The 17,326-nt window shown below is 43.0% G+C and overlaps 1 long non-coding RNA gene across 8 annotated transcripts in view; it reads right to left on the reverse strand.

The window, feature by feature from the left end:
- Positions 1–17,326, reverse strand: part of LOC102151514 — a 190,194-nt gene that overhangs the window by 169,954 nt on the left and 2,914 nt on the right. For 7 of the 8 annotated variants that reach the window (XR_005374106.1, XR_005374104.1, XR_005374102.1 and 4 more), the window contains exon 3: positions 5,972–6,120. This is a non-coding gene — a long non-coding RNA (uncharacterized LOC102151514). Of the gene's footprint in view, positions 1–2,946; positions 3,385–3,667; positions 4,892–5,971; positions 6,121–17,326 lie in introns of those variants that run through there. The other variant, XR_005374100.1, reaches the window with a different exon arrangement.

A 17,326-nucleotide genomic window follows, 5' to 3' on the forward strand; every position in this document is an offset into this window, starting at 1 on the left:
ATGAGTGGTGTAGGAACAAAATTATTTTCTGTAGTGTTCAGTTGGAATAGAATGTTTATTGTCTGAAGGTTTTCTATCTTCTGAGGCTGCCTCTTCTCTAGTCCTTTGGCTAGAGAGAGCAGTCTTTGACTGTTTTTTGTTTTTTTGTCTGTCCCCATTGGTGTTTTCAGGTTGCTAGCTTCTCCAGTTCCAATTCTGGGATATATGAGGCAAAACAAAATGCAGGAAACTCATCACTGAGTTGTCCTTTGGGTCCCGAAGTTCTTGATCTGATTTGTCTTTTTCTTTCCACCTTCCAGTCTTCTTATATATGGTATATACATAATGTTCAGGGCTTTTAGTTGTATTTAGGGATGGAACAGGGAAGAGTTCCTTTATTCCATCTTCCCAGAAGTAGAAGGACTACTCCTACTTCTTTTAAATGACGTAAATATGTAATTCATGATGGAATTTCCTTGATGGAATATGTTTTTTAGTCAATTTAAAAACTGTAAAACACTATATTTTTACAAGAATATTTATACAAAAGTCTAGAAGAGCTTCTAGAGGTGGTATCAGTGATTAACCTGCAAATGTGGAAATCATCACTAATTTTATTTTTATTTATCAGTATTTTCTGATTATTTTTAAAGATTTTATTTATTTATTCATGAGAGACACACAGAGAGCAGCAGAGACATTGGCAGAGGGAGAAGCAAGATCCCTTCAGGGAGCTTGATACGGGCCTCGATCCCATGACCTGGGATCATGCCCTGAGCCAAAGGCAGACACTCAACCGCTGAACCACCCAAGCATCCCAGTATTTTCTGACTTTTGACATAAAAATACCTAAATAGATTTATAAAACATTTCAAAGTATGACTAAGAATTTTAAGTGATTTGAATATATTAGGAATAATAATTATACAATAATAATATAATTAGTATGAATACATAAAATAATAGTAATTATATTATTCCTAAGATATTCAAATCCCTTAATAATTATATTACTTGTGCAGCAACTATTTTGTGTCAGACAAAAGCCTGGGTACTTTACAGGTACTAATCTGACTTCTATGAGTTAGGCTTTACCTGTTCCCATTTTATAGGTGGGGAGAAAAGTTCAGAGAGGTTCAATCACTTGACTGTTTACAACGCTAGTAAGAGTGAGGTTGCTAACTCAGGCTTAACTGGCTTTCTGCTTCCTCCCAACAATCACTAACATATTTGTAATGCTTTATGATTTACAAAGCACTTTTCACATGTGTTCACATTTAGTCTTCTCAATAACCCCACAGCAAAGTTGAAAAGGGCACTGAAACTTTACTTTGAAAGATTTGGTTTTACTCTATGCCTTCAGTGAGATGTGACAAAATGAGAATTTGAACCAGATGATGTCTCTCCAACTTATTTTGTCCAAGTCTCCTTTGGGAATGTCCCCTGGAATCTTCCCATCCAAAAGCCTACCCACAGGGACGTGGACAACCTGTGGCTATGGAGCTTCCTCCAGTGAAAAAGTGAGCTCAACAGGTGGATGCAGAAAACATCCCCCAAGGGCCATGGGATAGCATAGTTTCTAGAAGGAAGGGAGAGGTTTGGGCCCCTCCTAATTTTGAGTTAAAACACACCACTCATGCTTCAGATTCAGCCATGAGCCCCTTTGATCTTAATGTTTCCCTACCCCAATTTCCAGGTACTCTGGAATTTCAGAGAAATTCTACAGCAACTCTACAAGAAAGAGGTGGAATAAGTAGGTACATCTCTGAATGTAATCAAGTTGTTCTGCATTCTCCCACTTCCTTTTCTTTCTTTCTCTGCTCCCCGCCCCCCCCCCCCCATTTACCTTTTTCTCCCCTTCTTCTTTACTGATTAGGCCCAGGCTGGCTTTTGACTGTCTGGTGTCCTCTCTCTACTCTCCTCCCCACTCAGAACCCAGGAAAGACTTCTTTCCCTTCCCAAATTTGTCTTCTTACAGATCATTTGGTCTTCATACTTGTTTTGTTTGGCTTACACGGTGTTAAATAGTTGGGTTTTAGCTGGCTAATTTCATGTAAATTAATTGACAGCACTTGAAAATCAGAAGACATCATAGAGGGTGCCTGGGTGGTTGAGCAGCGGTAACGCATCTGCCTTCAGGCTCAGGGCATGATCCTGGAGTCCTGGGATCAAGTCCCACATCAGGGTCCCCTCAGGAAGCCTGCTTCTCCCTCTGCCTATGTCTCTGCCTCTCTCTCTCTCTCAGTGTGTCTCTCATGAATAAATAAATAAAATCTTAAAAAAAAAAAAAGACTTCATAGAACTCAGTTGATGATCCCCTTAAAAAGTCGGAAAATCTGGCAATGTCACCACACTGTTCCATGGCACCAAGAGGCTAGAGCTGAGTAGTACCCACCCCCTTTAATGGGGCACATTCTCTCTAGTTTATAACTAGTTACAGTTCACTGATTACATTACCTACCAAATGGCATGCTTTTTGTGTACTGCTTTAAATTACTCTCCCTCTATTCCCTGCCTCTATAAAACACCATTGCTCTTTCAGACCGATCCCAGGTCTTTGAAGGAAGCAATTTAAGTAAACTTCTGGACACTACAGTAACATGCTACTGAAGTGTGCTCCCCAGAACAGTAGCATGTGCATCACCTGGGGGCTTGCTGTAAACAAAGAGTCTCAAGTTCCACCCCTGACTTACTGAACTAAACTCTGCAATTTCAATAAGATCCCTGGATCATTTGTATGCATATTAAAGTTTAAGATGTGCTGCTATAGATTAATTATCTCATGAAGCTCTTTGCCCTTCATCTCACTCAGGAGTAGATACATTTTAAAATAGAAAGTTTTATAAAATTAATCAGTAAGATTTTAATGTGAATAAAGACTGAAAGAATTTCATGGATTTTAAGGAAAATATTTTCAGATACACTTTTAGATCTGGAAGATCTAAATCCTAAAATTAGACCTGGAAACCCTTTAATAATTTATAGTCCAGCTCTTATTTTGTAGGTAAAAACTTGGAAGTTCAGAGAAGGGAATTATTTTGTCCACAGTCCAAAACTAGTGGCATAGTTAAGAGGAAAAGACAGAGGAAACTTCCTCACAACGTTGCCAGAGGAAGACGAATGTTACAATCTTTGGATTACTGATCTCATATTATGTTGTAGGATTTCCAAGCAGCTTGTTTTTTACTTCTGGCACTGCTTCACCTAGAGCAGTGGTTCTCAACCTGAGTGTGTGGAAGAATCACCTGGAGGGCATGGTGAACAGATTGCTAGACCTTGTGTGCATGACGTGGATACCTCAGCCCTCACATCAAATTCCTTCAGCCCCTTCCATAAACACCTCAGCTAATGCTCAGGCCTAAGGGTATGCATCTGAGTGATACAGTCTTCCCTTGGGAGGATGATCTGAAAAAGAAAATCATGTAGGTCATGAATGAAGGCTTGGAGCCAATCAAGAGGGACTCTCAGGGTCCCAGCAGTCAGAATATGGTCAAGAAGGTAGAGGGTATGGTCTCCCCATAAGCACTACCCTTTGACTCTCCAAGATTCTTTACCTTGTTGGGAGGTAGAGAGGACAGGCAGAAGGCCAGATCAGGGTCTCTAAGTTTTGTTACTCAAAATGTAGCCTGACCCAGTAACATCAGTCTCATTCTGGAGCTTATTAGAAATGCAGAATCTCGGTCCTCACCTCAGACCTCGTGAATCAGAATGAGCACTTTAACAAGATTCCCTGGGACTTCTGTGTGCACTTGAAGTCTAAGCAGCACTGGTCTAGGCTCAGGATCAGGGCAGGACCTTTTACCCTGAGTCTGAGGCAATATTAGTCCTCGCAGAGGAGAAGGATGCTTTAACTCATCTTTGGGTCCTGTGTAGGATCCATTATCTAGTTAGAGAGATATTAATATTTGTTAAGTTTAATTAATATTTGCTAAATTTGACTGAGGTAACAACAAAGCAATACAAGTTAGTTCCAATTTTATTTCAATTTAGTGTCCCAAATGATCATTTCACAAGAAACAGAGTCATTCCAGAACTACTTATGAATGTTAACACAACAGAAGGAAATTATTTGATAATTAACATTCCTAGAACAAAATGAAGCATTTTTGAAGGGGAGAAGGAGAGAGAGAGAGAGTTCAGTTTCACTAGACTATTCCATGCACAGAATTGATCACTTCATTAGAGAGTAAATCTAGACAGAAAAGTTCTCAAGCTGGTGGCCCGCAGACCCAATGCAGACAGATAGTCTCACATTAAAACTGGTATGTTCCAACTTATTTTGAAAAACAGTAATGATCTAAAAATACTGAATCCATAGTCACAAACATCCACACTGGCTGAAGCAGAGTAGTGTGGCCTGTTAGCATAGTTGAGCACACTTTGTGCTCCACAACACAGTGCTCCCTGCTGTCTTTCACCATCTTTTCAAGGAATTTCATTTGTGATGCTACTCGCCCTTATGGATATTAATTTTGCATTTTCTGCTACAGAAAGCCCTCAAGTTTGGCTACTATAAAAGATAAAACATAGAAATCTCAGAACAGAAAATTTTCAACCAAAGCATGCACTCAATAAATATAGATGCCAGGTCCTTGGATTCGAGAAACAGATGTGGGTCAGACACAGAGCTTTTAAATTAGCAGGAAAAACCAGGTAAGTGCACAATCACCATAAATACTCAAACTGATCATGGCTGCATGAGATGGCACAAAGAAATAATCATACCCTTAAAGGCATGATTGGTTCTGCTGTCTGTGGAAATTGTAGTCCAAACATTTTAGATTCTCCTCATCAGTGGGATGACCAGACACCTGTTTAAAATCCATAGCTCTTGGTAAAGATGTTACCTTTCCCCTCCAGACATTTGCCAGGAGATATATCCAGCCTTCATCTGCCTTGTCAAGTGGTGGGCCTAAGAATAAGAATCACAAAGGAAAACAAAGATACTTCCCCACATCAGAAAGAATATTATAATGGACGTCCTGCTGACATCACATTCTTTGGAAAGTGAGGGAAACATAATCATTAAATTCTACTCTATATAGAGGTGCTTAGGGTAAAGTTTTAAAATGCATCATTCTACAGGGTCATACAGGAATACACACGCATACACACATCTGCATGTCTATATATACACGTGTGTATTTATATAGATATACATGTATGGTAAGTATAAAGAGACCTCTCTCTCCCTCTCTTTCTCTCTCTCTCTAAAGAAATTGGCCAAGCCATGTTGGTTTCTTAAGAGTAGATTAGAATATCTCAGTGTGTTCAGAAACACCATTAGGAAGGACCTGCCGCCTCACAGATATTCAAGAACACAGGGTTGGGTAGCCCATGGGACCAAGTGATCCATCACAGCTTCCCTGTTGCTTTTTCCTCAGTTAGTTCTTCTATTTCCTTTCTGATATGAGTTTCAATTTAGAAGGAAAAGGTTAAATCTCCTAATCCCTCCCTATGCAGAACTAAAGGGATTGGACCCTCTGAACAGAAGGCCTGTAACCTTCTTTGGGTTTATTGAACTGCATGATTACAACCAGGAAAAAAATAAATGTATGGGGTACTTGGGATATGAGTAGTTTGAATGGAAAGTAAGACATGAATGATTAATGGGATTAAGAAAGGAGTACCTACATTTATTTTAAGGTGCCCCTGGCAGCTCACGCGGGCTTTAAAAATCCTCAAGACTTTAAGGATGCACCACCTCTGTGGAAAGTAACACCAGCTTTCCCCGTATTAGTTCAACTCCAAAAGTCCCTAAGTAACTGACAACATGTCTGACTTTTAGGGTGGAAAATATACAAGTGCTGAATCTTTGTCTGGCATTTTAGATACACTGCAAAAAAAAATATATATATATATTAGAGTCATAGGATACTCCAGAGCAGCAGCCGTCGTGGAAGCGGCAAAAACCCAAAATGCTATTCCAGCCTTGCTCATAACCAGCAAATGACCATGGGCAAGTTGCTTCCTCTCTACAGTCTTTTCTTACCTGTGTCTATAGTAAGAAGACTGGGTCAGTGGAAAATGAGGTTCCTCTTAGCTCCAACCTCCATCTGACTCTGCTTAATTCATGATATGGTAGACTGAAGAATGATCCTCAGAAATCCTGGTTCTAATCCCAGAACCTGGGAATGTCTCCTTACATGGCAAAAAAAAAAAAAAATGTCTATGAAGATATGATTATGGATGCCGAGATGTGGAGATTATTCTGAATGAGTGGGCCCTAACTATAATCACAAGGGTCCTCATAAAGGGGAAACTAAAGGGAAATACTGCACAGAAGACTAAAGGCCATGTGGCCACAGAGCCAGAGATGGAAGGGATGTGGCCTCATGCCAAGGAACATACCAGCAGCCACCAGAGGCTGGAAGACAAAAGGAAAAACTCTACCCTGGAGCTTCCAGAGGAAACTAGCCCTGATGTCACCACTATTTGAGGGTATCTGAGCTGGCCACCCCTGGGACTCCCCACTCAATGGGACCCTGATCCTATAGTCACACATTTATTTATTGACTCACCCATTTATTCAGCCAACATTGAGTCCCTGTAGGCCAGGGTCTCTGCAAGCACTGAGGGTGTAAGAATGGACAAAACACATCCCTTCCCTCCTCAGTCTTGGGTGACAAAAACAGACAATACTGCTGAGATAGTAGGAGGAGTGACAGAGATGTGATGAGGTAGAGAAAGGCCTTGCTATTGTTGGTCATCAAAGGGGTATTCTAGGAAGCAGGTGGAGGGTCCTTGGTGCCAAACAAGCAACAGAATGGGAGGTCAGGACATTTGCCCATAGCCATGGAAGGGCAACAAATCTGACCCCAGTCCAGAGACCTCCTCACTGAATCCAGCCTCCACCTACCTCCTATCCAAGGACAGAATTCAAGTTAGCCCACTGGCCAGTGCTTTCTCATAATCCTGCCTCTAGGTTTCAATTAGTGTTTCAAACTGAAGGCCATGACCCATTGGTAGGTTGTAAAATCAATTTAATAGTTCACAACCAGCAGTTTTAAAAGCACAGTGGAATTGAATAGAAAATAGTAGGGAGTGCCTGGGTGGCTAGTCGGTTAGCATCTGCCTTCAACTCAGGTCATGGTCTCAGGATCCTAGGATGGAGCTCTGTGTCGGGCTCCCTGCTCAGTGGGGAGTCTGCTTGTCCCTCTCCCTCTGCCCTTTCCCCTGCTCTTATATTCTTTCTTTCTCTCAAATAAATAAAATCTTTTAAAAAAAATTTTTAAAAAGAAAATATTAAAGTGTGTTGTACATTGCCAGTAGAGATGCTATTTTGGAAAAGTTTAGTTTCAGAAAAGAATATACATACACACACACACACACACACATACACACAATCATGAGACCAAATGTATTTGTTACTATGGGTCTTAGATGAAAAGTTTGAGAGCCACTGATTTAACTACTTCAAAATAAGCTACCTTAACCCTTTCTACATCCTGTTATGTAGATGACATCACCCTGGCAGTCCAAAAGACAGAATAACAAATGGGACTGAGCACTTTCAGCTATCAGAAAAGGTAAGATGAGCCCAACAGGCAAAACCCAGTACAAATACTGAACAAGTGCCTTGAATACTCAGGGTCCAGAAATTGTAGATATCCCCATGGAGAAGATGGTATTTGAGCTCGCCTTACACTTGGGCTGGTTTCTAACCAAATGAGCCACAGGAAGAATATTGAGGAAGAGGGTACGGCATAGGTAAAGGCAGATAGGACAATATAGTGTCTTCAAGAGGCAGGAAGTAATTGGATTTGATGGAGCACATGATGAGTCAGGTTAGGTAGGGTTCCTGCAGAAATTAACACTGCAGAGATAGATTGGGACCTGCAGCTGGCCACTGACCCTCTTTGACCATTGGTCTGTTTTGTACCCAACGAAGTTAATGGTACTTAACCAACTCATCTCTCTGATGGCAGAGAACATAAAGAGAGAAGACATGGGAAGATGCATTGAAAAATACGGCCCAATTCACCCACTTACTCAACAGATGTTCCTGTGGCTAGGTGGCCAGGACCCATCTGGGATATGCTGGTGGGTTAGCAGTGCCAGCCCAGTGCTGCATGCAGAAACACAAAGAGCTGATCACCCCTTGTGCCTCAGAAACTCAGAAAGTGTCACAAGGGCAGGATACTTGGTCTGAGTTTGGAGAGGTGAGTTGGAATTTACAAAGAAGGAGACAGGAACTCCAGGTGGAAGGAATGGCACCCGTCAAAGTTATAGAAAGTATCTGATGTGTCCAAAGGGTCCATGTTAGAAGTGTAGACCGTGTTGCTCTGCACAAAGATGCCCGGCTGAAAGCAATGAAGAAATCTAAAATACAGTCAGTTTGGGGCCAACCAAGCTATCAGCCATGGCTTTTCCAATTCACACAGAGGCGCCATCTGCTGGCCAAACTGTGTGCCTGCAGGGCTGGGTCAGCCCAGAAGGAGAGGGTTTTTGTAACTTGCACCAAGGCTCTGTACGGGCTAAAGAAGGGTTGGGTCGGCAGGATTCATGGGGAAGGCAGATGAGTTCTGGAAGGCAAAGGAAATTCACTTGGGCGACACAGTGAATGTAGGCAGCTTCACCATCAATTCTCCTTGGTGTGGACTTTTGGACTCTTCTCCCCATCCCCAAACATGGGTCCCTACTAAGACTCCTAGCTCTAGCTCCAATACTTAACTTTCTCCCTTCTCAGACCACTCCTGACTATTCATTCTCTTTCAGCCACAGTGGGCACCTCCTCCAGACAGTCTTCTCAGGATCCTGTACACAACTAATCACTGCCTTCAATTCAGTCCCTCTATCCCCATGCAGTCTGCACTCACGCATGTCTCCTGCGTGAAAGTGGCATGTGCATCTCTGTATTTCAATCATTCATATTCTCATGTCTGCCCAGCCCATCAATCTCATGGATATAGACCTTCAGGTCTCAGAGCACACTGTCTTCCCCTTTATAGTTGGACAGAACTTATGCAAAAGTTTCTGACTCACCGATAAAGGAAACACATCTTTGGATAAGCAATAGTAGGCCAGGTGCCAAGAGCTGGATATGGAAGAGCTCTTTTCCATATCTTCCAATGCATTCAGACATGCATTGAATGTCTATGTTTCTCCCACCCCACAGTTCACGTGTTAAAACCCTAATCCCCAAGGTGATGCTGTTTGGAGGTGGGATCTTTGGGAGGTAATTAGGTCACAAGAGTGGAATCCTCATGAATGAGATTAGTGCCTCTAGAAGAAGAGACACAAGAGGGATGTATATGAGTACATGGCAAGAAGGCAGCCATATCTGCAAGAGAGTTCTCACCAGGAACCCAACTGTCCAGCACCTTGGTCTAGGACTTTCCAGCCTCCAGAGCTGTGAGAAATAAGTATCTTTTGCTGAAGCTGTCAGTGTGTAGTAATTTATTACAGCAACCCGAGCTGACTAAGGCAGCAGACAAAGCTGGACTTTCTCTACCACATGTTGCTGCCCTTCCCAGGAGAATGTCTAGGCAGAAAGACATGCTTGCTCTCTCTCTCTCTCTTTCTCATTCTCACAAACACACACACAGAAACACAAACACACAACACGGAGCACTGGTCAACACCGCACAAAATCTGGGGGAAGCCTGGCACTGTTGTGGACACAAGAGCTACAAAAATGAATGTGATTTGATCTACTGTGGAGAGCAGATTAAGTAATCATGGTCCTGGCCCTACAGAGCTCACCTAGGAGGCTGCTAGCATCCTCCGCCAATCACCATGCAGAGCAGATTATAAATTAGATGATAAAACTATAAATAACGTAATGTGAGAAGATGGAGAAGAGTTGGGTTACTTTGTGCCACATGATTTAGAAGCTTGAATGGCATGGTAAGGACTAGGGTCTGAGCAGGGACATAATGAGACCAATCCATGTTGACTGATCTACCATTTCAGCTACACTGGAGAGCACGGACTGGAGCTGGAGGACCAGCTAGAAAGACGTCATAATTAAAAATAATAGTTCCTAATCCTGAGGCCTTCTTTGTGTCAGGCCCTATTCTAAGTGCTTTATGTATATAACACATTTGAACCCAGTGGTATACAACAAATGTTAAGGATTGAACTGTATCCATCAAAAAGTCATTATGTTGAAGTCTAAACTCCCAGAACCAGATTCTTTCTCATGGTCCTCGGATGGAACCAACCCCACTGGAACCATGATCTCAGACTTCTGGCCTCTAGAACTGAGACATGATACACTTCTGTTGTTTAAGCCATCTGCTTCATGGTATTTTGTTCCCTAGCCAACAAATACAGTCTATTTGTTATCATCCCACTTTAAAGAAGAAGAAATGGAGACCCAGAGGTCAAAGAAACCCAAGGTCACACCAAACCAGTAAGTAGGAAGGCAGGGAGCCTCCCTCCAAACCCCATACACTCAAATTCCACATGAACCTAGCAGTCAAAAGAGGTTAGGGCCAGGCCAGCAATAGTGAGAGGTGAAAGCGGACAAATCATACAAGAGCCATTTTCAAGAAAGAAATTTCAGTACCTGGTCCCTACTCAGATGTGGCAGGTGAGAAGCAAGCACGTATTGAAAATGGCTCTTTAGTTACTAAGAGTGATTAAATCTAGATATTATTGTAGTTAAAGCATGATTTGGGTGATCATGTGTCTAATATGTCTTCCCAACAACTGAAAACTCCATGAGGTCAAAGGCAATGTTTTTTCCCACAGTGGGTACCTGGATCCTGGGTAAATGCTGGTAAAGATGAGTCATTACCACATGACTTTAGATCCCAGAACACAAAAGTAGAAGGGGTCGAAGGTACATATATGTCTTTCTTCTTGAAAGAATGACAGGCTGAGAGGATCATCCATCTCTGCAGTATACCAAGGCTCTCTTCCCTTCACACCATTCCCCTGGCATGAAAATGTGGCTGTGTAAATCACTGAAAGGTTTATGACTTTCTAGGAAACATGAACTAACCCAGGCAACTTATAAGCAAGAAATCTACCCATCAAATCTTCACCAGCTCCCTTGCAAGGAGGCAGTAAAAAGAATTTCTCCAGCAACAAATTCTTCACATGGTAAATTTAGAAAACAGTACCAGGAGTGGCATGTGCCTGTGGCAACCAGACTGAAATGAAAACCCACACTCATGCCGTTCTCAGCACATGCATGCAATGAACAAAAAGAGGGGAGGACCTACCATTTAGCCAAGGACAGCACTAAGAGTGTCATACACTGGGGCAGGGTTTGGTTGGCCCTCAAACTTTATTCTTCCCTTCTTTCCTCAAATAATCAATGTTTGGTAGGTCACAGGAACACCTGGATACAGACCACATTTCCCAGGCTCCCTTGCAGCTGGATGTAGCCATATGACTTCGTTCTGGCCAATGGGATGTAAGTGGGAGTATGTGAACGTGATAGATAGTTCATGCCCTTTGTCAGTTGTTTTTCAGACAACTGCTGAACATGGTCTCCAGCCTTTCTCCAGTCTTCTGCTGGAACATGGATATGGATGCAATCACACTGGATCATGAGGATAAGGACAAACTTTGCAAACAGTGGGGGAGTGACCAAAAGAAAGTAGATCCCTGAGAACTGTACAGAGAAGAGCTCCAACTGCTATCTGCTTAAGCACTGATATTTGGGATCTCTGTTACTCATAGCAAACTCTAGCACTGTCACATAGATATCAGCTTACTTTTCAAAGAAATGAAGTAGGACTCATATCCCAGTTTATGAATGAAGTAACTAAGGCTACCAGAGTATGAGAGTAACTCACCCGAAATCATGTTGCTTAGAACGTATGAATTCAGGTCTGTCTGGGTCCAAAGTCTTTGTCCTCTCTCCTATATTAATGCTGCCTCCACACCTGAGAATCCCTAGGACAGGGTGAGCATTGCGAATGCATACAGTTGTGTTGCTTTGGGCAATTTCCCAATGTGGTTCACACTTCAGATCAATAAGGCCTCAGGCTGGCTCCCTACAAAGGTCAGGTGCCTTAGCTTTAATCCAGGCAGCCAGGAGCCTCACAGATGTATGCTTGTGGTAACAAAGGGAAACCGGGCTTGGAGAGCATGGGTGCATCTGTAAGAGCCAGCAAAGTAGACCCAGGCCCTCTTCCTACTCCCATCAGCTTAGAAAGAGTGCTGCCCCTGTGCCTGAATATGCATTGACCAGGCATGACCATATGTCATATTCACCCTACTTTGTAAATGCTGCATGACTCGGGTGTTTTCTTTTCAAGGGACACACTGACTGAGTAGTTCCCTGTCAGGGGGAATGGAAAGCAACAGAGGCTCTGGCCAGAAAGCAGGGCTGGATCAGAGCTGGGGCCATAGGGAGTATAATACAAGGGGTTTCTAGATACAAACCCTATGAAATTTGGGACTCTTTAAAAATAACATATGAAATCCAGTGCTGAAAACTGGTGGGTTCAAGGGAAGAAAACCCTTCAAAGGCATGCATAGAGGGTACCTTAAACACAGCTACCCTTTAGACAGCCCAGGCCTATGGAGACATCAGGAATTCTTTAAGGGCGAAGAAAGGTTGTTTGTTTATTTGTTTGTTGAACTGGATGTTTTTTTATGTTTTGGGCTGGTCAGTTTGTGGAATTTTTTTTCTTATCTCTAGTACCAAATGGAGTCATTGCACTAACTAGTGAGTTAGAAATGTAAACATTTTCAAGACCCAGACCTTGTTTCTGGGGAAATAGGCATAGACCCTAGAGCAACCACTCTTCTCTTCTTGCATCCTTGACAGGCATTGCTAATCAATCATCGCATGCTTTCCCACAGGCTCCCAGTGGAGCCTCAGATCTCTCAGTACAGCTCTGGCTGCCACTGCCAATCATGTGGAGTCCCATTCTCAGTGAAATACCTTCTCCACCCCTGCTGTTTGAGAGATTGTGAGTCTCTCTCAGTCCTGTTTCCAACACTGAACAGGAGACCTTGCATGAAGTAGGCCCTGGGGACATATTTAAGGAGGCAAGGAAGAGAGGGAGGGGACAGAAGGAGCCATTTTAAGAGCCAGGGGATTCAGCTGACTGTGACAGAGGTTGGATGTCATCCTTGACCAGACTCAGAACCCAAGCCCCTTTTGTATGCATCCTATTATACCTGGCCTCACAATACAGCCAACCAGCAGCTAGTGAGCTCCTTGTATGCTGTGGCGTTTTATGCAGATGTGCTATTAGTTCAGGAGCCAAAGACTGGGTTCCTGACCCAGTACAACTGTTCTCCTGCTGAGTGATCAGAAGCAAGAATTGCCAGCCTCCACCCTCTGACCTGCTTCCTTTGTGCAGCATGAGAGCCTTGGGCCAAAGACTGTTGTTAATCCTTCTCTCTCCAAATCCATAGGGATCCACTGCTCTTGTCCTTCCAGTGGGCCCTTCTGCCCTGACACTCACATTCCTGTTTCAATAGCATCTCTCCTGAGAAGGCTTTCTTGGGTATCCTAGCCCACAGAGGGCACCTTCTGCAGAGCCCCTCAAAACTGATGGCCTCATCCCATGGAAGGGTCTGAAACCATATTTAGCTTCTGTTGTTGGCCATCCCTCTCCTGTGGGTATGTACTCTTTCTCCAACTAATTAGGAAATTTTTTTAAAGTTTTATTTATTTACTTAAGTGACCTCTACTCCCCACATGGGGCTCAAACCCACAGTCCTGAGATCAAGAGTCACCTCATGCTCCTCTGAGCCAGCCAGGCACCCCAAGCTAGGAAATTTCTTGAGAGTGGAGAATGTGTTTTGTATTTCTTCTGTATCTCTCAAAAGAATTAAAACAAAGTTAAGGATAATATGGTGATGATGATGATGATGATTGCTACTCTTTTTGAGCATTTCACACACATATGTTCATCTCCTGATAGCCACCCTGAGAAGTATTACCTTTCTCCCTTTGCAGTGTGGAAGCGGAGGCATAAAGAAGTTGTGGCACTTGCCCAAGGTAGGGAAGAGTTTGGCATCTGGGTGTCTCTGGCTCAGAACCCATGTGTTTAAGGATGCTACTATATGCCAAAGATTGGCAAGATGCTGAGCATTCCGTCCTTGCTGAACATACCACAGCCACACACAAGGTCATTCAAACACCTTCAGTCTGTGACACACATTTATACTTCTGTCTGGTTCATCTCTGTAGTCCCAATGCCTGAGGTCATATTCTGCACACAAACGTCTGAATGGAGTTTCTCTAAAAGAGAGGTCACATCCTCACCCAAGTCTTTCCAGCCACACACTGCTCCAATACCATTCATTCATCCATGGCCGCTGCTGCCCACTCCCAAGCACATTACACGCCATAAGGCTATTAGAACAAGCTAAGGAAGACCCCTCACTTTAAATTACCTACTTGAATGGTATTTATCTAGCACCCTCTCTGAACACAGCCCTGTGTAAGTAATTCATCTTTCACATTCTCTTTTAGCACATTTCAGGACTTCTTAATAAACTCTGGGCAGCTAACTCATTTACATATCTGATGGCACAAAATGCACATTTACACGGCAGCTTCTAGAGATACTTGCCAAAAAAATTCTTCAATTACTCTCTGCTAAGTCATTCCACTTTTCTGCGGAACCAGAGACTCAAGACGAAAATTCTTCCCCTTCTATCACCAATCCTGCTAGCCCATGCTATCTCAGTCCCCAGATTTTCAAGTCTTTCAACGCAGTGTGAATACCAATAGCCCTGGAACCGTGTTAAAATGTGGACCCTGACTCAGTTGGTCTAGAGATAAAGAATCTGTATTTGTCACAAGTTCCCAGGTGGTGCAGATGCTGGAGAAGCAATCCTCTGACCTCCCTGCTTCAGCACAATGCCTCTTCTACTCCCAGCGTACCTTCATATTCCCAGTACTCTAACACACTAAATAAACTGGTCCCGTTACTCCCCCTCTTGCAGCTCTTGGGATCCTATCCATATTTCCTGGCTTGACTCTGGTCTCTGTGATGGGTGATCAGTGATCATCTTGGAGCTCAGCCTGTCTCTCTGCCTCCACTCCCTTCTATACTCCCATCATCCTGCTTATTCTCCCCCCATATGGGAAGCACGTCTCCCTCCTCGGTGAAATTCCTCAGTCAGTTAGTTATCTCTGTTGCTCCAGAGCCTCCCCTGACATCCTTTTTCTCCCTCTAGCACTCCTCAAGCCTGATGAAAAGCCCTTCTCTCTGCCTCTCTCTGTCTACTGATCCAGGCTGGTCTCCCCACCAGACACAGAATTTTTGGGGGCAGGAACGAGCCATATCTTGCTCCTCTCCATATCCTGTGACTCAGCAAATATTTATGGAATGAACAGAGAAGAACCTCTTCAAAGTATTCTTGGACAATTAATAGTATACGACAATTAATAGAATTTCTAGAAGGAATAATAGCTACTAGGTTTTTAATAACAGAAATCATCATTACTACACGTATAAACTAACTTTTTAAGGCTAAGTAGCTGTGTGCTTTTATTAATACATTTCATTCTGTTGTTTGCTTTACAAAGTGCAGGTAAAAATCCTAAAATTGGGTGGCATTCAGCAATTTCTCTTAAGGGTGGAGTGAGCAAATGAAATGCGCTTAGTCCATAACTTGCGTGGGGGATAATGCCCCTTGAAGTGGCTGCAGTACTATTTTAATTCAGCCTTGGAGCCATTATTTCGTGAAGAATGGTTTCCTGAGAGATTATAATGAAAATCACCAGGAATATTTGACATGACAGATAGGTGACAAATAGGTAGATAAGTAGATAGATAGGTAGATCGATAGCTTTCACACATTAAGAATAAAAATACCAACCACTAATAGTAATAGCTATGGTATATTAGGCCATTACTCTATATAGGCATAGAGCTCACTCTTTACATCTGTGTTTTCATGTAATCTCCACACTAACCCTGAGAGATGCTCTCTATCGTCCCAATGGGACGTCAGAAGCTCAGAGGGGCTGAGTGACTGATTTATCAACAGGCACGTACTTAGTGTCAGAGGCCTCTTTCCCTGCTCATAACCATGAAGCAAAACTGCCTCTATCACATGTTTACATTGGTCCTATGTGGTTCAAAGACAAGTGTGTCAAGTGGTCATATGGCATGGGACACAGAAAAAGTGGAGCAGAGCCTCCATTCTCTGCGAGTTGCGAGTTTAAATCCAATGTACACCCAACCTACCCATGTTGGTGGGAGAGATACAAAGCCAATTTATCCTGGATAGAAGCCCACTTGTAGTAGGGAGTAGGGGAAAAATCAATCAAAATGAAAACTGAATAATTCCAGCATAGAACCCACAACAGCTCCCTGGGGTTAAGTCACCCAACTTTGCACAGAAGCTGGCAAATGACACAGCTAGAAGGACTGGGGGGAAAGTGGTAAGCGTCTGGGGAGAGACCAATAAGGGCCAGCTCTTGTCCCACACCTTCACACATCATTTCATTCATTCTTCTAGCCATCCCTGTGAGGCACTTCCAGCAGTAAGGCTCAGAAAGACTGAGGAACTGCTGCCCAAGGGTCAGGGCAGCCTTCTGAACTCAGGTATCCATGGTGTTTCCCACAAACATGTGTGGAGTATGCTCTCCGCCCCCCCCCCATCCCCCAGTTCCTACAATGCGGTCATTCCTAACGGATTTTTTTTTTAAGTTATCCCAAAACTCACTTGATAGTGACTCTGTCTGAGGTTGCAGCAAACCCCAACTCTGCACAGGAGAAACTTGAAATTTCAGGAAATCAGGGAAAAATTAGTAACTTGAGAGCACTGAGACTTATTGAAGGGGAAGACATTAAGAAAAAACCATCTCACTTTATTATTGGAAACCTGAAGGCATGAAAATATGACCTTTTTCTGCTTCCTCTGCTTTTAAAAAGTGACAAAAGTGTTTCATATTCCTGCAAGCTATATTAGCAGAAGTGCCTCCAAATGTGTGCTGCCTCCAGGGAGCTCAAAGTTTTAATCTCTTTTTTTTTGTTCTTTGGCAAGAAGAAAAGAGATGCTTTTCCAGTAGAAGAGTGTCCATGTGGTTTTGATGTGGGCCGAGCTCTAGCCAAACAAAGTTGTAACCCAGCCAGTTCCTTGAACCGCATCTGCCGTCCAACTCAGAGATGCCCCTTCCCACCTTACTGCTAGGCCTTTCCAAGACATCTGGCAGATACTAAAGAGAACCCTCAGCTGAGAGACCCCAGAGTGCGAGTCCCATCCCTAGGGAGACGAGATCAGAGTGCTGGAAAGTACCTCCTCCAACTCTTTCTTCTCTGAGCCTTCATTTCCATGCCTGTGAAATGGGGAGATTTCTACCTATTTCATGGAGCTTTGTGGGGAGCAAAAAAACACTGCACTAGTTTTAACTAGGATTGACTAACATTAACTAGGCACTTAATAAAAGAAGCTATACATATGAGTGCCA

This window comes from Canis lupus, chromosome 19, assembly GCF_011100685.1.
Source record: "Canis lupus familiaris isolate Mischka breed German Shepherd chromosome 19, alternate assembly UU_Cfam_GSD_1.0, whole genome shotgun sequence".
Taxonomy (NCBI): Eukaryota; Metazoa; Chordata; class Mammalia; order Carnivora; family Canidae; genus Canis; species Canis lupus.